The 14,789-nt window shown below is 35.4% G+C and overlaps 1 pseudogene; it reads left to right on the plus strand.

The window, feature by feature from the left end:
• Positions 1-9,750: 9,750 nt before the first annotated feature.
• Positions 9,751-9,938, plus strand: LOC116569716 (annotated as a pseudogene).
• Positions 9,939-14,789: the final 4,851 nt, after the last annotated feature.

Here is a 14,789-nt window from a genome sequence, read left to right on the forward strand (position 1 = left end):
ACAAAAGGTTGATATCCAGGATCTATAAAGAACTCCCAAACTCAACACACACAAAACAGACAATCATATCAAAAAATGGGCAGAAGATATGAACAGACACTTCTCCAATGAAGACATACAAATGGCTATCAGACACATGAAAAAATGTTCATCATCACTAGCCATCAGGGAGATTCAAATTAAAACCACACTGAGATATCACCTTACACCAGTTAGAATGGCCAAAATTAGCAAGATAGGAAACAACATGTGTTGGAGGGGATGTGGAGAAAGGGGAACCCTCTTACACTATTGGTGGGAATGCAAGTTGGTGTAGCCTCTTTGGAGAACAGTGTGGAGATTCCTCAAGAAATTAAAAATAGAACTTCCCTATGACCCTGCAATTGCACTCCTGGGTATTTACCCCAAAGATAGAGATGTAGTAAAAAGAAGGGCTATCTGTACCCCAATGTTTATAGCAGCAATGGCCACGGTCGCCAAACTGTGGAAAGAACCAAGATGCCCTTCAACAGACAAATGGATAAGGAAGATGTGGACCATATACACTATGGAGTATAATGCCTCCATCAGAAAGATGAATACCCAACTTTTGTAGCAACATGGACAGGACTGGAAGAGATTATGCTGAGTGAAATAAGTCAAGCCGAGAGAGTCAATTATCATATGGTTTCACTTATTTGTGGAGCATAACAAATAGAAAGGAGGACATGGGGAGATAGAGAGGAGAAGGGAGTTGGGGGAAATTGGAAGGGGAGGTGAACCATGAGAGACTATGAACTCTGAAAAACAGTCTGAGGGTTTTGAAGGGGCAGGGGGTTGGAGGTCGGGGTACCAGGTGGTGGGTATTATAGAGGGCACGGATTGCATGGAGCACTGGGTGTGGTGAAAAAATAATGAATACTGTTATTCTGAAAATAAATAAAAAATAAATTTAAAAAAAAGAATGCACTGCACATTGTTATCATCACTGCAATCTGTTCTTGTGGTGAGCTGACACATGAGTGGGAGTGGAAAGCTTATAATAAGACTTTTATAGTAATTTTTAAAATCGATTCATTTATTTTAACACAACCATGCTAGCTAGGGAAGGGCAGACAGAGAGAGAAGCTCAAGCAGACTCCCTGCTAAGCACAGAGCTCAAGAAAGGCTCAGTCCCAGTACCTGGAGACCATCATCCAAGCCAAAACCTAGAGTCAGACTCAACTGACTGAGCCACACAGAATCCCCTATGGTGACGATTTTTAAGATGTTCATATTGAAAACTTATTTGGAGAATCGTAATAAGTTACTTCTATTTATGCTGACAAACTGTATACCCAGAATTCTGCCATTCGGCTTTGAGTATTTCACTATCACATATTTTTAATTTTATGAAAGATGGATAATTCATCAGTTCTTATTTGTGTTTATGAAGGTCACAAATATTCAGATTTCTTTCCATTCCTCTATTAAGCCTGTATTCACCAATTTCCATTCCTCTATTAAGCGTAGGAAGTATGTTGACTACTTGAAGCAGGAGTATTTAGTCACTTTCTGTTGATAGTCATGGAAGAACAATCTTAATTCTAATGTGGATCAGTGGAAAACTCTCCTTGGTCCAGCAGCCACAAGTATGAGCCTTGTTAAACATTTTACCAAGTCACATATTGTCCTCAGAGTAATCAGGCTAATTGATTCCTGTAAAACATTTGTGAATTATTTGTCACTTCATACATTTATATGACAGATTTATTTTCCTAATGCTCTCAGTTGAAAAACAATTAGGTTGCATATATAAATATTAAAACAACACCTTTTAATAATGCCAACAAGGTAACAAATATCAAACAATGGCAGAGGTTCATCATGAAGCATTTTGAGTGATGGGAGTAATATGTTACTAATGATACCAGTGGCACAGGGGAAAGAAATTAGCTAGGCTTAGCCAAAGCAGTTGATTAATAGACATGAACAATGCCTTTGATACCCATGAGGTCTAACAGATATTATTATATAAATGATTGACTTGTTATCAGCCACAAGCATTAATGTTCTCCAAATCATGGTAAAGGTCAAAAAGCACCATTTAGTTTGATTCATTTTGTTAACCAGAAGGTTTTGCGGTTTATAAACGTCTCCCCATCTTATATTATTCTTGTTATATTTGATGTAAATATAACATTTGAAAATTAAAAGGGCCTCATACAAACATTTCTTCAGAATTCTTGGTATTATTGCATTTTTCCACAAGAAGCAAGAAGTCTGTTTCTCAGAAGCCTTGAGTATGGTGTGTCCTGTCAGCACTCAGAGACAAGTGAGACAGAATTCAGTCTCTCACGCTAGAATGTTGAAAGCATGTTCCTCAGTGAGAAGCCTGGAGATATGTTTTTCTCCTAGTTGTTCCATACTGCATTGGGATAAGAAACTAAGGTAAAGGAGAGCATGCTCACCCAAATCTTCACCTTTGAAACTCTCAGTATGGCACCCTTTCCTGCCAATGAATTGTTTCAGACAAAACAAATCTAGTCCCTCATACATCCCCTCTACTTGTCTTCCTATGGGACCTATGTTTCAGTCTCCTCTCTTCCTTCTCAGAGAGAAGTTGTGAGCTGGGAGTTTTCTTCCCATGCATCAAGCAACCTTTAGACAGGGGGAGGGACTGTGGCTAATAGATGCCACAATTTTTCCTACCACCTTCATAATAGTTGGCTTTTGTGCACAGCTGGGATGCAGAAGCCACTTAATTGTTTTATGGATTTTTCACAGAGAACTGGCCTATGTATTGCTGCTGAATCAATATCTCCATGGGTGTGGGAGGTGAGGAAAGGGCCTGAGGTTTCCTATTCCGCCATCTTGCTGATGTTCCAGAAAATATTATAAGCTTCAGGTTGTTTATCTATGACAGAGAATCAACCCTTATAGGATATTTTAGTTTCTTTCTTTGTGACATTCGTTTATACAACACTTGAAATTTAAGGATGTAACAGCTGACCCTCAAAGTCCCCAAGCAGATCATATAAGTGTTTTTTGTTTGTTTGCTTGTTTTTTTTGTTTGTTTGTTTGCATTTTTAATATTTGCTTTGAGCATCAGAGAGATGGAGACTGAAGTTTAATTACATTTCCATATGCTCCTAAGCTATCTGAATTTTCTTTGGTTAAATAAAAATGAAAGGGAAATTCATCTATGGCCTGATTTCCCTGTGCTGTTACTGTTCATGTTCAGAAGTTCCAAAGGCTAATTTTAAGATGGGCAAAAAGTAGGAAAGGAAAAGTACCAAATAAAAATGGGAAATCCTTCAAAACTTTGAAAATACAGTGCAGATTTTCAATGTTCTGAAGGCAGCAGATATTTTCTGAGTATCTGGAAAAGCCAGGTGGACAAGAACCAAGTTGCCTCTTTTCCACATCATTTGAATATGGTTATTTCATATTATTATTGAAAGGGTACGGGCTGTGACACCCCGACCTGTGCATCTTTGGCATAAAGATTTTGAGTTAAAAGTAAAAAAACCCTAGCAGATATAGGAAAGTCTCCTTCTCCCCATAACCAAGTAAATTTACATTAGAAAGGAGAGCCTACAACAGGAAGAGAAGTACAAGCAGAGGACCCCTTTACCAAAGGAACTCATCTGCGCAACAGAACAATCGTGTTTTTACAAACATCTTTCACCTTCTTGCTATTGAGTTTCTTCCCTTTGTGCCCTCAGGTCCTACCCCTTCCAGTTCCCGCATTGTCTTTGTAATTCCCTGTCTGTGTGGATTCCCTATATGTACTCTTATTTTGGATTTTCCCCTCTTAATCTGCCTCATATCAATTCGATTAGAAATCCATCTAAGAAAAGCCATAGAGCAGATGAAGGTCTTCCTCCTGCACATTATTTTCGTTAAAGTTTTCTGACTAGGTTCTTTATTTTACTTTAGCCTTCACGGAGGACCTATGAATTTGACATTCTAGATTGAACTTTTTATAATTGATAGTAGTGTGCTAGGCTGGGATGGATTTGTCTTCATTGAAGAGCTAGACTACCTCTGATTTTTCCATTCATGTTGTATGATAAATAGATCAAAATGACACATTCATGCTGGATCACTTCTATGTAATTGATAAATTGCTTACTACAGGAAATAAAGACCCTTCTAAGCATTTTATGTCCCCACATGAAGAGGCAGGGTTGAAGTTGTGGATTTAGTCAACTCAAGCACTTTACTGCAGGGTATAAATCTGCTGTCTCCTGAGGTATTTATGGATCATCTCCTACTTGATTATTTTTTCTTTCTTTCTTTCTTTCCTTCTTTCTTTCTTTCTTTCTGTAAACTGCACTCCCAACGTGTAGCTCAAACTCAGAAACTCACAATCCCATGACCAAGAGTTCCAAGCTCTGCTGACAGAACCAGCTAGTTGGCCTCCCTTACTGGGTTCTTAAGGAACTGATTTTCATTTAAAGATATTTAAAAGAACTGAGGCAGATATTAGACTGTTTAAAATAAAAGAATATAGAGAAAAAATATAAACTATTAAAATCTCAAAGATCACTTTGGAATAAAAATCACAGATAATATATATCAAAAAATGTATCTGAGGGCACCTGAGTGCATCAGCCAGTTAAGTATCTGATTTCAGCTCAGGTCATGATCTTAGGGTAGTGAGATCAAACCCTTTGTCGGGCTCTGCGATGGGTGGGGGGACCTACCTAAGATTCTAGTTCTCTCTCTCCCTTCATCTCTCTCCCAACTCTCTCCCTTTCTTAAAAAAAAAAAAAAAAAAAAATTACCTAAAGATCTTCCATAGCTCTGTGTCCTTTTGAGCACAATGAAAAAATAACAAGACTTTATAACTATTCTACTGTGCTTTTTGTAACCTATGAAATGTATGGATGTTTATATTAACCTGTGCATTTAGTTAGCATCTAGTTTGTTATGCTTGAAACTCATTAGCAGTTCATTATTCCATCTGATATCATTACTTTTCTTTCTGGAAGAAAGAAAAAGAAGAAAATCCTTATTAAAATTTAAATAGTCCATAAATAATTTAAGTTATACCTTAATAAGGTAAATTAAGTGGATAAGAAGTTAAATCAATAGTACTTGCTATGATTTTTTTCTTCCACCTTCAAGTATCTTCTGCCAAAGTGAATTTCACTGAGAAGGCTTTCATTGCTCTATTTTCTCTGTTTAGTGAGGTTGGGGGTGGCGATTAAAAAACTTAACATTAAATTTTTAATATGAATAAGAGCTCATATCAAATCTCCTAGATTGTGGTGGATTTCTGTGTTCTTTATGCTGAGTAATAGAACATTCGATATAGATTGATTCTGGTCTCCTAATCCAGACCAGGGTCAGTCTAATCATGGCTTGGGGCTATTTCCTCATACGAACTTTGAAGAGTTACAAAATTTCCAGTTGCTCCTTCTGTCTATGAATTGAGAATTAAGGATAATTTAGTCATTCTTGTCGTGTCCTTCATTCATGAGTTACTGTTTTCAGTGCATTTCAAGTTACATAGTACAACTTCTGAAAAAAAAAAATTGGTGAAAGCTGCAAGAATCTTAAGAATTAACATATTGCCAAAAGTATGTGAGCTCTTCAGAACATTAAAATGTTGTAAAAGTCATGCATTTCATTCATGACATATTCCAAATATTGTCCTTTAAATGACTGTCCTTTCAGCGTCTTTCTTTCATAGGTTTTGTAACAAAAAGTATTTTTTTCAACAAGTCTGTATGGACTCAAAAATTATATCCCTGAATGTTAGATTATTCAGGATATGCAATGTACTTTTGATTATTTCAGTGTAGGCAGTGTGGTATGATGTACTCATTAGTTAATTTAAGTTGCATTGTAGGATTACTCAGTTTCCTTAACCAGAAATTGATACCTGAGAGGTACTTAGTTAGCATTCTAATCATGTGGTTTTCAAAAATGCTCCATTTTTCTTTATTTCTGATCAGCATCAGCACTTTTTGATTAGAATCAAGGAAATTAGAATTTTTGTTTGTATGTGTATACTTCACATAAGTGGAGTTCAAGGGTGTGAATTTTCTAACACATCCTTAAGACAGTCTTTACTATCAAAAAAAGTGATATAAAAATCTCAAAAACTGTGTAGCATATAATCTTAAGTATAACACACAATTGACTTATTTCTTAAAGTTTCTGGGTCATTTTGAATTGGAAGATTATGATTCTGGTTGGCTGAAGCCAATAAGATTACCTGAAGTTCCCTCCAGCATATGGACTTGTTTACATCAAATCAATTATTCATGGAAAAATGTCATCTGGACAGTTAAAAAGAAAAAAAAAAAAAAAAGAAAAAAGCAGGCAGATAGAGCTTTGTCCAGATTATAAAACACTTTAAATAATTGTTTTTATGCTTGCTTGATAACCAATGTTTAGAGATAAGTTACAATTCAATCTGATGAGACATGCTTTTGTTTTAATCTGGTAGCTAGACCCTCAGATAGTGGTTCATCGTCATGCCAACAATGAGAGACCACTCATATCTGCCAAAACGATCCAGCAGTTCTACATAATAAAAATCCAATATAGTCACTTTGCAACAATAGGACTTTGTTATTTGCAATGCTCAGAATATGGTTTGAACATTTTGGGCTTCCATGTCTTTTGTTGTATGTATTTGCTCCATAAGACTCTAAGTCATATTTTTAAGGCCTAAAGTTTCCTAACATCTACTTTATAATCAATAATATTTTCTCTCTCATAGGAAACAAATAAAACATTAACATAGCATGACTGTTAAGTAAATTACCAAGGTTTATGTGTCCCTTTCTTGGAAAAACAAAACTCACTTGATTTCAACAAATATAATATGTGAAATATGCAATGTTTTTATGAGAAATTTGCTTCCAAGTCATGCCACCTTCCTCTATAGTATTATTATAAAATAAGAATGAGATCTTGCTATTTGTAACAACGTGGATAGACCCCAGAGATTATTATGCTAAGTGAAATAAATCAGACAGAGAAAGACAAATACCATATGATGTTACTTACATGTGGAATCTGAACAAACAAACAAAAGCAGAATCTGACCTATAAATACAGAGAAGAAATTGGTAGTTGTCAGAGGGGAGGAAAGTGGGGGATAGGCAAAATGGGTGAAGGGAAGTGGGAAGTACAGGCTTCCAATTATGGAATGAATAAATCATGGGGATGAAAAGTATGGCATAGGGAATAAATTAATGGTACTGGAATTCACTGGATAATGACAAACAGTAGCTACACCTATGGTGAGCAGAACATAAGATATAGACTTATTGTATCACTATGTTGTGTACCTGGATATAATGTAATAAAATGTGTGTGTCAACTATACCTTCATTAAAAACAAAACAAAACAAAACATATCCTATCTCAAAAGAAGACATAGCTATGTGAAGATATGAACAGATCTCCATATAGCTAAGCATTTTTTAAAATATTTTATTTATTTATTTGAGAGTTAGAGAGAGAGAGGTAGAAGTGACTCCCACCAAGCAGAGAGCCTGAGGCAGGGGTCAACCCCAGGATCCTGAGAATATGACCTGAGCCGAAGGCAGTTGCTTAACTGACTGAGCCACACAGGTCCCCCACAGCTTTTAAGCTCATGTTGTAATTAGTAAGCCATGATAAAAAAGCTGAGAATGAATACTGGGGTTAATGTAATCCACTTCAGTTTTTACTTTAATTTAATTTTAATATATATAATTTTAAGTAACCTCCATGCCCAGTGTGGGGCTTGAACTCACGACCCTGAGATCAAGAATTACATGCTCTACTGACTAAGCCAGACAGATGCCCCCACTTCATATTTTAAAAGTTTACAAAAAAGAAAAAAAAACAAAACAGAAAAACCTGTTTACTGTGGAGCAGACCTTGAAGGATAGTGAGATCCAGAAGGGCTTAAAGGGTTTGCTGCATGTGTGAGTAAGATCTTAAAAAAAAACCAAGAGTTGTATTTATACATTATACAGCAGTAATGATATTGTACTTACAAAATGCAAGCACCTTTTATTACATAAAAATGTAATACAATGGTTATTAAAAAAAATGTAAGAAATAACCATTTGTTATTGGGTGCCTGGATAGTTCAGTTGGTTGTGTCCAACTCTTGATTTTAGCTCAGATCATGATCTTGAGTTGTGAGATTGAGCCCCACATTGGGCTCTGCACTGGGCATAGAGCCTGTTTAAGATTCTCTTTCTCCTTCTCCCTCATCCCCACAGCTTGTCCGCATCCATGTGCACACGCACACATGTGCACACACACTCTCACTCTCTCCAATAAATAAATAAAAGAATAAATAAATAAATAAATAAATAACAAGCATTGGCAAGGATGTGGAGATGTGGAGAAAAGAATATCTTGTGTACTACTGGGATTGTAAATTGGTACAGCCACTATTGGAAACATTATTAAGGTTTCCCCCCAAATTAAAGATAGAACTACTATATGTCTACCAATTCTATTTCTGGGTATTTATGCAAAGAAAGTGAAAATGCTAACTCAAGAAGATATATGCATTCCCATGTTCACTGCTGCATTATTTACAACAACAGATATTGGAATATTATTCAGCTGTAAAAAGGAATATTTTACCATTTGCAACAATGCAGATAGATCTTGCGAAGTGAAATAAAACAGAGAAAGACAAATACCATGGAATCATGGATCAAACACCATGGAATATCACTTATATGTGAAATCTAAAACAAAACACAACAAAACAAAAATCAACCAACCAAACAAGCACACAGATAGAGAGCACAGACTGGTGGTTGTCAGAGGTGGGGATTGATGGATGGGTGGAATGGGTGAAGAGAGTCAACAGGTACAAACTTCTGGTTATAACAGAAATAAGTCATGGGAATTTAATGTACAGCATGGAGACTGCAATTTAATAAGACTGTATTGCATATTTGAAAGTTATTTAGAGTAAATCTAAAAAGTTCTCATTACTAGAAAGAAAATAATGTAACTATGTATAATGAGATAGCTGGAATTATTGTGGTGATCATTTTACAATATGTAATTATATCAAATCATTATGTTACACATCTGAAATTAATATAATGCATTTAAATTTTATTTCAATAAAAACTAAATATAATACAATCTAAGTGGACAAAATTTGTTACTTTTTTGACCTAGAAGCAAATTGTAGAAAGAAATTCATGTTATCAATAGGCTTAAGTCATTCCACAGTATATATAATTTTTCTTTCTCTTAGAAAGAATGTAGTTTATCAAAATATACCACATTCTTGGCTACCAGTAGCCCATGCACTTATTATTCCATAATGATTCCAAGTCAATCACTAAATAGTAATAATGCCAGATTTCATTTATTGGCTCTTTAAGCAGATCAGTAAAATGCATAAATCCTTAGAATGATTGTTGATGAAATGGGGCAGGGAAGGGAGAGAAGGAGAGAGAGAGAGTGTGTGTACACAAATTACTATAACTAGGAAAAAAAGAAAGAAAACTACAGATAATAAAAGGATATTAGTTGAAGAGCACTTGGGTGGCTCAGTCAGTTAGGTGTCTGTCTTCAGCTCAGGTCATGATCTCAGGGTCTGGGGATCAAGCCCCATGTCAGGCTTCATATTCAGTGGGAAGTCTGTTTGTTCCCCACCCTCGAGCTCTACACCTCCCCCCCACTTGTGTGCTCTCTCTCTCAATTAAATAAATATTTTTAAAAGGATAATTAGATGATACAATGACAATATGATGCCAATATCTTTCCTTAATTAATTTTTATTTTTGAGTAATCTCTAGCTTTGGGCAGTGGCAGTATCATAGCCAATGAGGTTTATCCGAGGCACGATTATTGCTAATTGAGTAATCTCTATACCAAGAGTGGGGCTTGAACTCACAACCCCAAAATCAAGAGTCACATGTCTACTGACTGATCGGTCAGGCACCCCAGGTGATATCAGTTATCTTTGATAAATTGGGAGAAATGGAAAAATCCTTTGAAAAACAACTTACCAAACTGGATACAAGTAGAAATAGATATGAATACCCCTGTATCTGTTCAGAAATTAAGTTCATCATAGTTACCATAAGAAAATGGACCCAGATGGTTTTACTAGAAGCAATAATACCAACCTTACAAAATCTTGCATATTTTTTCATGAAATATATATAAAATACACAATCTTAGACTATTTTAAGGGGCCAGTATAACCAAACATCAGAACCTATAAAGGATATTACAAGAAAATAAATACCACAAACTAATATCATTCATAAGCATGTACACAAAATTCCTTTAAAAAATAGCACAGAAATTAAAAGAAAAAGAGGAAAGTAGTGATCAAGTGACTTTACCTTAGAAAAGCTGAGAAAAGCAGTGAAGTACACCGGAGGAGAACAGACAAACAATTTGATACATTCTTCTGTAGGACTATTAGTGTGCAATGATAAAGAATAAACTACTGTTACACAATTTGAATGAATCATGAAATGTAACATTGAGCCAAAAATTTCAGATATTAAAAGTAACATCCTGTAGGCTTTCATTTCCATGGGTTTAAATACAGGAATCTTTGGTGATAAAAAAAATGACTTCAAGAAGGCAAGGAAGTGCTTTCTCTGTTCATGGATATAGGATATAGGTACTGCTTACATGGGTGCATGTTTGCCAAAGATTTCAACTTAAATATTTAAGATATGTGCATTTCACATATAATAAATTTTACATGAATTAAAGATTAGTAATAAGAGGTGCCTTGGTGGCTCAGTGGGTTAAAGCCTCTGCCTTTGGCTCAGGTCATGATTCCAGGGTCCTGGGATCAAGCCCTACATTGGGCTCTCAGCTTCAGCAGGGAGCCTGCTTCCCCCCACCTCTCTTTCTGCCTGCCTGTCTGCCTACTTGTGATCTCTGTCTGTCAAATAAATAAATAAAATATTTAAAAAAAAATCAATAGATTTTGGATTCGATTTAGGTCTTGGGAAACTTGCCCTCCATACATCTTGTGTCTGGAAGGGCTTACTTTGATTCTGGTATTTCATGAAGCATAATAATTTTCTAAGTACAGCCATATATTTATTATATTAGTTTTCTAAGGGTGTGATAACAATATGACACAGACTGGATGGCTTAAAAAAAAAGACAAATTTATTTCCTCACAGTTCTGGAAGCTGGAAGGCCAAAATCAAAGTGTTTGTAGGTTTGGTTTCTCCTGAAGCCTCTCTCATTGTCTTATAGACGGCCACCTTCTCACTATGTTATCACAAAGCCTTCTCTCTGCACACAACCTGGTATCTTTCCCTCTTCTTTTAAGGACACCAGTCATGTTGGATTAGGGCTTCAGCTTTATAACTCATATAATCTCAATTACCTTGTAATGCCCTGTCTAGTCACACTGAGAGTTAGGGTTTTGACATATCAATTCTGGGAAGGAACATAATTCCTCTCGGCTTAGAGAGGGGATATCAATAGTGTTGTGCTCTAACTAAGAGTCATGAACATTGTTTTCTAGTCTCTACCCTAAAATTGTGGAAATTCCATTTGGAGACTAGTCACTGATTCCTCACTGCAACCATGAATAGAAAACTCAAAAAGGGGTTCAAGTAAAGACTTCCTCAGGAAGGGCATTACTCTGCTTAAATGGTTCATATTTTGAATGAAATGAAATTCACTAAGAGTAAGAGGTCTGAGCCACTTCATATTCTGAACTTCTTCTGCACACAATCTTTCTCCTGGAAGAGTGAATAGTTCTATTGTGGGTGATATTGTATGCAAACAATAAAATGAACTATCATCTAGAATACACTCGTTGCAAGAGAAGTTGAAGAGTGAGTTTCTTTATATGTTAATTCACAGAGGAATTTTAAGATTTATGTAACTGGACTTTAATTTCTTTGGAAATTTAATACTAAATTTTTCATTTTCCCACATATACAACAATGGGATAATGCTTATATTCATATTTCAAGTACATTAATTTTTTGAAGTATTTTGATATTTTTATTTTTTTCATTGAATAATTTCTGATGAGGACAAAATGTAGCATTCAGTATAGGGTAGATACTAGTTTTCTGAGGGGAAAGTCAACATTGACCACAAATGGTCCATGGAGTTTCTATAAGAGAATAGTGATTGGTTTTATGTGAGTAGATCTACAAAGGAAGAGTATAGGCTTAATGTTAAATTTCAAAAATTATTTTAAGTTCATTTATTTAAGTAATCTTTACACCCAATGTGGGACTTGATTCATGACCCTGAGATCAAGGGCCACATGCTCTACTGACTGAGCCAGCCGGGCACCCCTAAATTTCAATTTTTAAGAGATCAAAGATCTGAGAGATTTTCAGGGAAATCCTTAGCACCTTCTTTTATTTTTTTAGAGTGGGCTTTTTTCCATTAATTCTACTAAGTTTCCTGCTCTTTTCTTTTTTAACCATCTACTGGGGATAAAACACATCACTTAGTAAAGGATGTTTCCTACTTAGGTGTACTAAAGCCAAGATATTATCTATCTTTCCCTCCTTCACCACCTTCATGCAGAGTGAGGCAATGATCTGGGTGAGGGTGCTTGCTTTAGCAATCCAAGCTAGTCTCAAAGAGAGACATCCCTTGGATCCTGATGAGATTAAGAATAAGGGTTATTGGATCCATTACATCAAATTGGGTTTTCCAAGGTCAACATCACCAGAAATAACACTGAACCTTTCACATCCATTTGCTTTTGGTTCTTATATTAGAAATAAAGCAAAGGATCTTTGTTTATTAGTCCTCTCAGACCCTCCAAACAAGTAATGTTAGCATTGTCCATCTGAAATGAAGGCAGAGGTTCTGTTTACTGGATCAGTGCAGCATTGTTATGCCATCTGTTTCATTTTCTGTTCTATTCCAGTGTTTAAAAATTTCTCTTTCCTATTAGACTATAAGGCTCTCGAGGGCAGGACTAATTTTTAATCTTATTTAATACCTCCCCGCTACCTTGCACGATGCTACATATATATTGTATAAAATCAGTAAGTATTTGATTACTTGTTTACAACTTAATTTGAATTGAATTGAGTCACTCAGTTGCTCGTTTACAGAATTGATGAGTTGCTTTCCGGCTTTTGATTAAATAGACAGTATTTCAAACTAAGCACTTTGGTAAAGTGTCCTTTTGGTCATGAAATATTTATGCTTTTTAAAAAGAGATTATTTAAAATCCTTTTAAAAAAGCAGAAAGCACATTTCAAATGGACATTTGCAAAGCCTGTTTTTGTTTTTTTGTTTTTTTTTTTTTTCAATTTAATGGGGTGTATTATAATGGGCAAGGGAAAGAAACACCACTTTATTTTGCTTTGTTTGTTTGTATGTGTAGATAAAACTGAGGAGAAAGGTTTTGCTTTCTTTTTCCATTAGTATGTGTTACCATATAAGTTGATCGGCTACATAATAGGGCTACAACATGTTTTCCCACTTTTTTATAGGAGAATTGGGTAGAAGATACTTGAGGTTACCGAGTAAGTCCAAAATGTTTCCTTTAGATTTTCTTTCCTATTCTATTTCAGCTAAGTTCTTCTAGGCTCAGAAGCTAAGACTAATGTTATGTTTAGTTTGATTTTATACCAAAGGTTGATGTGTGAACAGAGGCAGAAATACTCTCTCACCCCTTTTCCCACCACAGAGTATCTATTTCGGACACAAATACTTTTTATGACTATCAATCAACCAATTAAAATGGCTGGTGTTCTAAAGTCCAGGTAAAATATTTTAGTTAGAAGCCTAATGCATAGATCTTGCATTTAACATAAAAAACAATCCAGTTTCTGTTCTGTGCATTTTGTATTCCTCTCTGTTACTACAGTTTGTGAGTTTACACTTCAAATAAAAAATAAGCAGACTGAAAAGTGTAACTGTGCCTTTTCGGCTTACTTCCAATGTGAGATGAATACTAATATTTCATTCCCTTCAAACGGTGTGAAAAATTGGTCATTGAAAACCCTGAGTATGTTGGTGGTGCACTTGCTGGGTCCAATGCTTCATTCATCCTCACTTCGCTTTAAATTGAATTTCAACTCACAGAGAGGGGAAAAAAAAATGGGAAAAGAGGAAAAAAAAAGAATCAGTGAAAGTAATAAAAAGTGTAGAGAACATAAATATAAATCTGCCTTCTCTCATTCGGCTACAAAATATCAGAAATCAGCTTGATTTTTTTCTGCAGTTAAGCATTTGTGGGGAAAAAATCAATCTGTGCTTTTGTTTGTTTGTTTGCAAACTAGACTGTCCTCTTGATTAAAAATATGTATACATAAGAATTGATTTCTGTTCCCAGAATTGTGTTGGGGGTAGTTTTGAAAATACTGAGACAGTAAAGTATCTTAGGTCAATGCTTAAAAAAAGTTTTATTTTCTTAAAAAAATAAAAACAGAAATGAATACATTGATGCTATTTAGTTATAGGACCATATAGCTACACATTTTTGACTACTCTCACATTCTAAAAGTGCCATCTTCCTTACTCTTTGCCAGCTTATACACCTGCATCAACCTTGGGTGCTTCATGACTTGACATACAATAGATATTGTTGTTCCTCAGAAGTCTACCTTAGGTCTTCAAATATTCTCACTTTCTATACTGTCTAGGCATCTCAACCACTTCATTTATTGGTTTCACCTATTATATATGTCTGATAATGTCCAAATGGATATCTACCAACTACATATGCCTCTCATACGACTGACTACTACTGGACAACTCTTGAAAGTATCTGTCACATCAACTGCATCCAAATCCAAGCTTATCAACTTGCTTCTCTATGACTTCTCAAAATGACAGATGTCCATGCTAGGGCCTAGGCCACTATC

Source organism: Mustela erminea, chromosome 11 (assembly GCF_009829155.1).
Source record: "Mustela erminea isolate mMusErm1 chromosome 11, mMusErm1.Pri, whole genome shotgun sequence".
Lineage (NCBI taxonomy): Eukaryota > Metazoa > Chordata > Mammalia > Carnivora > Mustelidae > Mustela > Mustela erminea.